The 10,933-nt window shown below is 40.7% G+C and overlaps 1 protein-coding gene across 2 annotated transcripts in view; it reads right to left on the reverse strand.

Annotated features, from left to right (window-relative positions):
* Positions 1-8,826, reverse strand: part of adarb1b (adenosine deaminase RNA specific B1b) — a 330,371-nt gene extending 321,545 nt beyond the window's left edge. For both annotated transcript variants that reach the window (XM_061926523.1, XM_061926524.1), the window contains exon 1: positions 8,658-8,826. The gene's annotated coding sequence lies outside the window, so the exon portion shown is untranslated. The remainder of the gene's footprint in view (positions 1-8,657) is intronic.
* Positions 8,827-10,933: the final 2,107 nt, after the last annotated feature.

Here is a 10,933-nt window from a genome sequence, read left to right on the forward strand (position 1 = left end):
TTGGCTGACTGCAGCGAGCCCACCAGCTCCTTTAAAATACAGTAGCATAGTAGGCCTAAATATTCATTAAAAACAGAGTATAGATTTTATTTAACAAGTGTATTCAATATTTTGGCCACATTACACACAGTTTGAACATTAACACTTTGTTTAAATATTTAATTAAGTGGTTCTTTGGCGTACCACTTGATGGAGCCCGCCTTCCACTAGTAGTACACGCACCACTGTTTGAGAATCCCTCTCCTAAATAATGTTCATGTTACCATGACTGGACAATTACTTTGCTTTTATTAAATGTTTTTGTAGTTCAACACAAAAAGGGCATAAACACGCTTGTAATGACAATATGCCTGCTGTAGGCGCACTTGCATTTAGAAGAGAGGAGCTACGCCATGTTTAGATGCACGTTTTACGCATTAACAACACCAGATGTGGATTGTTACGATCATGCTTTGATTGTCAAATATGTTTTGCAATGTAAAATGTGAGGCAGAGGTTTTATTTAACAAGTATATTTAATATGTTTGACCACTGTTACATTACACACAGTTTGAACAGTAGCACTGTGTTTGAATATCTAATTAGGTAATTATTTGGTGTACTACTAGTCACAAAGTAGAAAATGCACATGCGTGTATAGTTATTCACGTACTTTGTTCCGAAAAACTGGAGTAGATACCCATTTAACATTAAATGAAGGGGCTGATGACGGACAAACCAAAACAATAGTCATCATTAATTCCATTATTTAATTGTAGTTATTTCATCTAGACACTTTTTTCTCAATAACTGTAAAATATACAGATGTGAGCCAAGTTCTTTCCTAGGTATTAATCAGCTGGATTATTGTCAAAATGTCAACAGACACCAATTCCCTATGGTCTTCTTTATACATGTAACCTCATCTGCACCCATCAGCCTGCAAACGCTGAAGAAATGGATTGAGTTTCTATTGTGGTTTAGGTAGCAATAGTGCATCCATCAGGGCTAAAACAACAATGTCTTCGAGGCAGGGAGCATATGGATTAATGACAGATGCTGTTTCGTCCACATGGGGCTGAGTGAAGGTGATGGATCCTATTCTTGTTGCCTCCAGTTATGCATTACAGTAACATAACAAGATACTTCCACTTACAGCCAGCAAACTATATAGTAGCCTGAGGAGGAGCAGTAGTGTCCTTTTTACTGCCACTGCATGTGTTTACTAACATATAGCCAGTGGACCCTCATGGCTGCATGCAGCTTTCTTGACAGGGGAGGTTCAACAGGGTTGGAGAACTGCTTCCATGCAAGTAAACACACAAACAGATTGGACGTAGACAAGGGACCTTGGGAAGAAAAAAAATAATAGCTTGTTTTGCTTAGCGATTTTTGTATTTATTTGCCATAATAAATAAATTTTTATATTAACAGCTGGCATACAAATGTAAGCAATAACTGTTCAATATGGACCTTAAAGGGGAATTGCACTTTTTGGGGAATTTTGCCTATCGTTCACAATCATTATGAGAGACAAGAATCATACATGTCTTTTTTATTAATTTTTTTGTTTTAAAGATGATTAAAAAATGCTTGGAAGATGTGGCTAATGTAAGTCACTGCTGTAGCCTTCAAAGCCTTCATCAATATTTTGTATACACACTGCAAGTATACATATATAATGTAGTAACAAACACGTTCATAACAACATATAATATGTACAATATTTGCCGTATTTTGGTTATTTTTATCACTAATTCCTCGGCACATTTATTTTCGTTTCCAAAGCAGCACACTTCCCACTTCTGGCAACAACTGTGTTCTACTTCGGGAAACAAAGGCGTGTATCCTCCAATCATGACAGATTCGGTAACAAACGACGAAGACGACTATTTTTGGACAAACGAGAATTCACCACCTTATCTTTTTGAACCTGAATATATGAAGGATGAACTACTGCATTGACAAGCCAGTACAAAGGAAGACTGAGATGTTGGGAGCAGACGGAAGCCGAGAGAGTGAGGTGAAAGTGACTCGAAGCTGCAGAATGTGGAATTTGAAGCCATGCTATTTCGACATAAATGGAGTGCTTATCCAAATAAACTGGAAAAAGCGTCCCTGGCCAGATAGACCAAACAGACAACTGTCCATCGAGTGAGTCACACTTGATATTGATCATGATACACGCAGCACGTCATGCATGTATCATGACAGACAGCATATGGTGTCTGGCTAGCTGTGTACAAAAAAATTTGAAATGTGGGCTAATACTTTACAGACTCTATTATATGATTGTTCATGTTTTTTCAGTCAGTACAGATTGTGTTGTGCATTACAAACTCAAATGCGATTTTGCGTAAATGAAGTATTGCTGACGGTTTTTGAATGCATTTTTAAAGTGATTTAAAGGTAGAATTGGTTGCTCCCATTAGCTGCATTGCTAGCCACCAAGAACGAGCAGATGTTAAAATGCAAAAAATACAACCTTTCGTCTTCTTGTCTCTCATAATGATTGTGATTGATAGGCAACATTCCAAAAAAGTGCAGTTCCCCTTTAATGTGACGCAAGCATGCAAAGAGGGATACAACAAAGACATTTGGACTGTGATAAACAGATTTGTGTACCAGGTAGATGGAATTCATAATTGTGCTTATTAACACACCTTCAACTTATAGGCTCCTGGATTTTGTATGTACCGAACCATGATGATGATGTACCATTACACTCTTACCATTTTCTTTTTAACATTTGTGTTGTTTTATTTCCATTAATATATGCGTGTGTGTGTGTATATATATATATATATATATTTTTTTTTTTTCTTTTTTTTTTTTTTTTCCAATAGGTCATAAAAAATATGAATTATCGATTTCGACCAATGTAAAAAAAAAACAACAAAAAAAACGATATTGTCATACAATTTTCAGCCGTATCGTCCATCCCTAAAGAGAAAATCTCAAATCGAATCGCAATTGTTGTTTTTTTCTCAAAATCGTGCAGCCCTACATGAAACCCCTCGCTTATTGTAAACATGCTGAACATAGTTCCTTATTTTTCAAGCAGATCACACCAAAAGTAAAGGCACTTTAGACTTAAAGCAGGTTTTGAACCATGCTGCCCATACTGTACATTAAAGACAACCAACTCAGGGTTTCCCCGAGATTGATCGCGGCATCGACACCGCAAAATAAAAGCCTCCACACCTGTTTTTCTTTAATGTGAGAACAAATTTAGGCAATATATTGTATGAACAGATATACTGTATAAAGTCTATTATTTAAGAACTATTGGCCTTAATTAGTTTGAAAAATATCTCAAATTGTTTACAAATTATAATATTACACATAATTAAAGGGGAACATTATCACTAGACCTATGTAAGCGTCAATATATACCTTGATGTTGCAGAAAAAAGACCATATATTTTTTTAACCGATTTCCGAACTCTAAATGGGTGAATTTTGGCGAATTAAACGCCTTTCTAATATTCGCTCTCGGAGCGATGACGTCACAACGTGGCGTCACATCGGGAAGCAATCCGCCATTTTCTCAAACACCGAGTCAAATCAGCTCTGTTATTTTCCGTTTTTTCGACTGTTTTCCGTACCTTGGAGACATCATGCCTCGTCGGTGTGTTGTCGGAGGGTGTAACAACACGAACAGGGACGGATTCAAGTTGCACCAGTGGCCCAAAGATGCGAAAGTGGCAAGAAATTGGACATTTGTTCCGCACACTTTACCGACGAAAGCTATGCTACGACAGAGATGGCAAGAATGTGTGGATATCCTGCGACACTCAAAGCAGATGCATTTCCAACGATAAAGTCAAAGAAATCTGCCGCCAGACCCCCATTGAATCTGCCGGAGTGTGTGAGCAATTCAGGGACAAAAAGACCTCGGTAGCACGGCAAGCAATGGCGGCAGTTTGTTCCCGCAGACGACCGAGCTAAACCCCCTGGATGTCTTGGCTCACACCGTCCCTTATGCCACCGAAGATGATCAAGAGAAGAATATCGACCCTAGCTTCCCTGGCCTGCTGACATCAACTCCAAAACTGGACAGATCAGCTTTCAGGAAAAGAGCGTGGATGAGGGTAGGTCTACAGAATATATTAATTGATGAAAATTGGGTTGTCTGCACTCTCAAAGTGCATGTTGTTGCCAAATGTATTTCATATGCTGTAAACCTAGTTCATAGTTGTTAGTTTCCTTTAATGCCAAACAAACACATACCAATCGTTGGTTAGAAGGCGATCGCCGAATTCGTCCTCGCTTTTTCCCGTGTCGCTGGCTGTCGTGTCGTTTTCGTCGGTTTCGCTTGCATACGGTTCAAACCGATATGGCTCAATAGCTTCAGTTTCTTCTTCAATTTCGTTTTCGCTACCTGCCTCCACACTACAACCATCCGTTTCAATACATTCGTAATCTGTTGAATCGCTTAAGCCGCTGAAATCCGTGTCTGAATCCGAGCTAATGTCGCTCTAGCTTGCTGTTCTTTCCGCCATGTTTGTTTGTGACCTCACAGGAAAATGGACGGGTGTTTATAACGATGGTTAAAATCAGGCATTTTGAAGCTTTTTTTAGGGATATTGCATGATGGGTAAAATTTTGAAAAAAACTTCGAAAAATATAATAAGCCACTGGGAACTGATTTTTAATGGTTTTAACAATTCTGAAATTGTGATAATGTTCCCCTTTAAGAATTTCTTACATAGTTTTGCACCTTAACTTAAAGACGTTATTGTTTTGTTTTTACTATGATTTTAGAATTGTGTTTACATCGAGTACTTTCCATGGTTGTTTCCTTTCTGCCTTGATAGTTATATTTAAAACCAAAATGTTGACATTTAATATATTTTTTACTCTCGATCCATATTTTTCATCGGTGATAAAAAAATATATGAATAATTATCGATTTCAACTAATGTAAACAACTTATATGGTGATACAGTTTTCAGCCGTATTGAATGAATGAATGAATGAAATAAGTTTATTTCGGTCATATATTTTTCCCAAAATCGTGCAGCCCTACAAGAAAAACTGCTAGCTTATTGTAAACATGTTGAACATACCTCCTTATTTTTCAAGCAGATCACACCAAAAGTAAAGGCACTTTAGACTTAAAGCAGGTTTTGAACCACGCGGCCCATACTGTACATTAAAGAGGGGTTTCCCCTAGATTGATCGTGGCGCATCACCACAGCAAAATAAAAGCCTCCACATCTTAAAAATTAGGTTGTTTTTTTTAAACATACAATTTTCAGCCGAGTGTGAAGCGACTGGGATGGGAATCAGCACCTCCAAGTCCGAGTCCATGGTTCTCGCCCGGAAAAAGGTGGAGTGCCATCTCCGGGTTGGTAGGAGATCTTGCCCCAAGTGGAGGAGTTCAAGTACCTCGGAGTCTTGTTCACGAGTGAGGGAAGAGTGGATCGTGAGATCGACAGGTGGATCGGTGCGGCGTCTTCAGTAATGCGGACGCTGTATCGATCCGTTGTGGTGCAGAAGGAGCTGAGCCGGAAGGCAAAGCTCTCAATTTACCGGTGAATCTACATTCCCATCCTCACCTATGGTCATGAGCTTTGGGTTATGACCGAAAGGACAAGATCACAGGTACAAGCGGCCGAAATGAGTTTCCTCCGCCGTGTGGCGGGGCTCTCCCTTAGAGATAAGGTGAGAAGCTCTGTCATCCTTAGAAGGAGAATGAGTTGAGACCTTTGTTAGATCGGAATCTGGGTTTAACATGGTTAGTGGAGCTCCCCCTGGTGTTGTGGTTATGGCGGTCATTTACGTTAAGGAAGTAGTTTGACATACCGAAGTACATGTCAAACTACTTCCTTAACGTAAATGACCGTCATAACCACAACACCAGGGGGAGCTCCACTAACCACGTTAAACCCAGATTCCGATCCAACAAAGGTATTAAAGGCTTACTGAAACCCACTACTACCGACCACGCAGTCTGATAGTTTATATATCAATGATGAAATCTTAACATTGCAACACATGCCAATACTAGCTTACTAAAGTGCAATTTTTAATTTTGCGCGAAATATCCTGCTGAAAACGTCTCGGTATGATGACGTCTGCGCGTGACGTCACGGGTTGTAGAGGACATTTTGGGACAGCATGGTGGCCAGCTATTAAGTCGTCTGTTTTCATCGCAAAATTCCACAGTATTCTGGACATCTGTGTTGGTGAATCTTTTGCAATTTGTTCAATGAACAATGGAGACAGCAAAGAAGAAAGCTGTAGGTGGGAAGCGGTGTATCGCGGCAGGTGTTGTGCCGGATAACGCACCCCCGCCGTAGAATGCACCCCCTGACTGGTGTGCCGGATAACACAGCCGGTGTTTCATTGTTTACATTCCCGAAAGATGACAGTCAAGCTTTACCATTGGCCTGTGGAGAACTGGGACAACAGAGACTCTTACCAGGAGGACTTTGAGTTGGATACGCAGACACGGTACCGTGAGTACGCATGCAGCTGCGACTTCCAAACATTTGATCGCTTGCCCGTACGTGCGTGCCGCTATGTGCATGTCATGTACGTAACTTTGGGGACTTTGGGGAAATATATGTGCTGCATGAACTTTGGGGGGGGTGAACGGTACTTTGGGCTGTGGGATTGAGTTGTATTGGCGGGTTATATGGACGGAAGGGGGGAGGTGTTTGTTATGCGGGATTAATTTGTGGCATATTAAATATAAGCCTGGTTGTGTTGTGGCTAATAGAGTATATATATGTCTTGTGTTTATTTACTGTTTTAGTCATTCCCAGCTGAATATCAGGTCCCACCCGCCTCTCACAGCATCTTCCCTATCTGAATCGCTCCCACTGCCCTCTAGTCCTTCACTCTCACTTTCCTCATCCACAAATCTTTCATCCTCGCTCAAATTAATGGGGAAATCGTCGCTTTCTCGGTCCGAATCGCTCTCGCTGCTGGTGGCCATGATTGTAAACAATGTGCGGATGTGAGGAGCTCCACAACCTGTGACGTCACGCGCATATCGTCTGCTACTTCCGGTACAGGCAAGGCTTTTTTATCAGCGACCAAAAGTTGCGAACTTTATCGTCGATGTTCTCTACTAAATCCTTTCCGCAAAAATATGGCAATATCGCAAAATGATCAAGTATGACACATAGAATGGACCTGCTATCCCCGTTTAAATAAGAAAATCGCATTTCAGTAGGCCTTTAACTCATTCTCCTTCTATGCCACATCAAATATGGAATGCACTCCCAACAGGTGTAAAAGAAAGGGCATCTCTATCCTCCTTCAAAACCGCACTAAAAGAACACCTCCAGGCAACTTCAACCCCAAACTAACACCCTCCCCCTTCCACATCCCACATCCCCCGGTTGTAAATAATCAAATGTATATACTTGTTCTTATGCTTTCTGATCTCTCTCTCTATGTCCACTACTTGCTGTACATATCCTACCAAGTCAGTCCTCCAATGTCCATTTCTCTGATGATGCAATTGTTGATGACTGAAGTGTTGATATCAACCAAACGTAACCCCCGCCCCTCCACATCCCACACCCCGGATTGTAAATAATGTAAATAATTCAATGTATATACTCTGACGATTATCTTGTGTGATGACTGTATTATGATGATAGTATATATCTGTATCATGAATCAATTTAAGTGGACCCCGACTTGAAAAACTTATTCGGGTGTTACCATTTAGTGGTCAATTGTACGGAATATGTACTTCACTGTGCAATCTACTAATAAAAGTTTCAATCAATCAATCCGGGAGGAGCTCAAAGTAAAGCCGCTGCTCCTCCACATCGAGAGGAGCCAGATTAGGTGGTTCGGGCATCTGGTCAGGATGCCACCCGAACGTTTCGGGCACGTCCGACCGGTAGGAGGCCACGGGGAAGACCCAGGACACGTTGGGAAGACTATCTCTACCGGCTGGCCTGGGAACGCCTCGGGATCCCCCGGGAGGAGCTGGACGAAGTGGCCGGGGAGAGGGAAGTCTGGGCTTCCCTGCTTAGGCTGCTGCCCCCGCGACCCGACCTCGGATAAGCGGAAGAAGATGGATGGATGGAATTTTCAGCCGTATCGTCCATCCCTAGGAAGAAAATCTCAAATCGAATCGCAATTTTGAAGCGAAAAATCGCTATTTTTTTAAACAAAATCGTGCAGCACGACATGAAACCCCCCTCGCGATGCACTCCGGCATGCATCGTGGTGTCTATCCTCCATGCATAAGCGGGGGTATCTCACTGCATCGCACACCTGCATAGCACAGCAGCAATACGTTGCAACAACAACAACATTTAATACGTTGCAACAACAACATTTAATACGTGATTGCTCGGACCCACCGGCTGCGTGACGCGGTATCCCGGGTGGACCTCAGCAGGCAGCACTGTCAGGGTAAACCTGAGGTGACGTGACAGCCACAAAGCCCTGCACCGTCTCCTTTTTTTTTTTTTTTTGTCTTTTTTTTTGTCTTTTTTTAAACGCACCACCACTCCACGGCGAAATGATGCAAGTTATTCATAAAATAAAAACCCACCAGCGATTATATATTTAGCAAACCCACCTAGCGTGAAAATTCGCCCGCGTGATATGACATAAAGACAGGCACTATTAGCAAGCTTTTTCTATCATCCTCCGCAGCCCCCCCAACCCCCCCAAAAATACACAAACAGCCTACTCACGGGTGGTTAGAGAAGGCTAAATCTTCGAGTTGTTTCCTCGTCCAAACACTTGATGCCTTGCGTGGCTCCGGTGGTCCGATGGTGGCGTGGAAGGAACAAGAAGAGATGGAGCGGCCGTGGGCTCGCATGTATGTGCTGCAGTGTCCACACCGCCGACGGCCTTCTTCTCGATGCCGTGTCAGGCTCGCCGGACACGACAGTGCACTTGCGCCACCTAGCGAGCTGGAGTGCGCTCCAGACAAGCCTAGCCACAAAATTAATGATACAAAATAAACAAGCAGCGATGGACGGGACTGACTTTGACCGCACATAAAATCCAAACCGGAGCAGTAATTAAAACTAATTGGTCAACTTTTAATCAGAAGGGTTCAATCTCTCTCCTGTGCTAGTTTGAAGCCGACACGACAAACGCACTCAGAGGAGATAATGTTTGAAAAAAGGTGACCGATTTTTACAAAACTTTTGTTTTGAAGGGGTTATTGCAAACTTCCTGTTGATTTTTAATGGGGGTTGTCAATATATGAAATGTAGGTCTAAGTGAGACCTACATAGAGGTTTTCTAAGACATTCATACTGGAAGTTACAGGCAGTTTTGTCTGAGTTTTCTTCCTAGGAGCAGTTGTGTCTGTGTTTTCTTCCTAGGGGCGCAATTTTGAGTTTTGGGGTTGTCATGACTTGGTCCTGGGTGTTTGCTTTTCCGGGATGCAACGGAAAGTTGGCTCGGGTGAGACGGGAATGTAAGTACATTTTTATTTAAACACTATAAATACAAAACAAGGAAGTAAACAAAAGGCGCGCGCAATGGCGGAGAACAAACTATGAAACCAAATACTTGCACAAAGGCAAAAACTATGAACAACAAAAAACACTAACTGTGGCAATAATATACAAAACTTACTTGGCATGGACAAAAAGGAGCAGCGTGAACGATGGACATGAAAAAAGAGTCAGAAATGTGCAGAGCATAAATGTGGGGATGTCACCAGAAAGACAAACTGAAAAACAATGAACTTAAATACTACAGACATGATTAACGAAAACAGGTGCGTGACTCAAAACGTGAAACAGGTGCGTGACGTGACAGGTGAAAACTAATGGGTTGCTATGGTGACAAACAAGAGTGCACAATGAGTCCAAACGTGGAACAGGTGAAACTAATGGGTAATCATGGAAACAAGACAAGGGAGTGAAAAGCCAGAAACGAAAGAGTCAAATAACTAAACAAAACATGACTAAGACAAAACATGATTACACAGACATGACAGGGGTTGGGTTTTTTATTAGATCACAATTTCTGCCAGTCCTGATGTGTGTGTCCAGTTTGGTGAGTTTTGAAGCATGTAAGGGGGTCAAATTACAGCTCAAAGAGGCAAAAGTAACTATTTTTACAAAACCTTTGTTTTGAAGGGGGAATTGCCAACTTCCTGTTGATTTTTGCTGAAGGATGTCAATGTATGAAATCTAGGTCTAAGTCAGACCTACATAGAGGTTGTTTTTTGTTTCATGTCTCTACGACATTCCTACCGGGAGTTACAAGCAGTTTTGTCTGTATTTTTTCCTAGGGGGTGCTCGAGCGCAATTTTGAGTTTTGGGGTTTTGTTTTTTATGAGATGGCAATTTTCGCCAGTCCTGATGTGTGTGTCAAATATGGTGAGTTTTGAAGCATGTTAAAGGGGTCAAATTACAGCTCAAATAGGCGGCGGAATAATAATAATAAAACCTTACAATTACAATAGGGTCCTCTGTCCCAAAGGGACATTGCGGTCCCTAATAAATGCACACCTCTTAATAAAGGTTTTTACTGAACATTCTCTATTTTACTAAATGCTATTATTGCAACTATTCTATGTTGTCTTTATTCATTATTTATTATTTATATCTTTTTTTTTACATGTATTTTAAAATGTTTTTTCAATATGTTTATTACTTTTTAGAATACATTTTTATTGTAGTTTTTTTGAAGAAACAAATATACACAGAGTTGATTAAAAAAATATACAGGTATCAAACTTAACATACAAAATAAATTAAACTCCATTTTGTGTAAAAAAAAAACAAAAAAACCTAATATTAATAATAATAAATAAACTAGGGCTGTCAAAGGTAACGCAGTAATAATCAGTTCATTCAATTACAGAATGTTTAGCAGGCTGAATATTGCAATTTATTAACAGAGAAGGTTTAAATGTAATATATTTGAACTGTATATACTGTATACATACATATATATGTTATTTATTATGTACAAGATGTATAATGTGTAAATATTACATCCA

Source organism: Nerophis lumbriciformis, linkage group LG31, assembly GCF_033978685.3.
Source record: "Nerophis lumbriciformis linkage group LG31, RoL_Nlum_v2.1, whole genome shotgun sequence".
NCBI lineage: Eukaryota > Metazoa > Chordata > Actinopteri > Syngnathiformes > Syngnathidae > Nerophis > Nerophis lumbriciformis.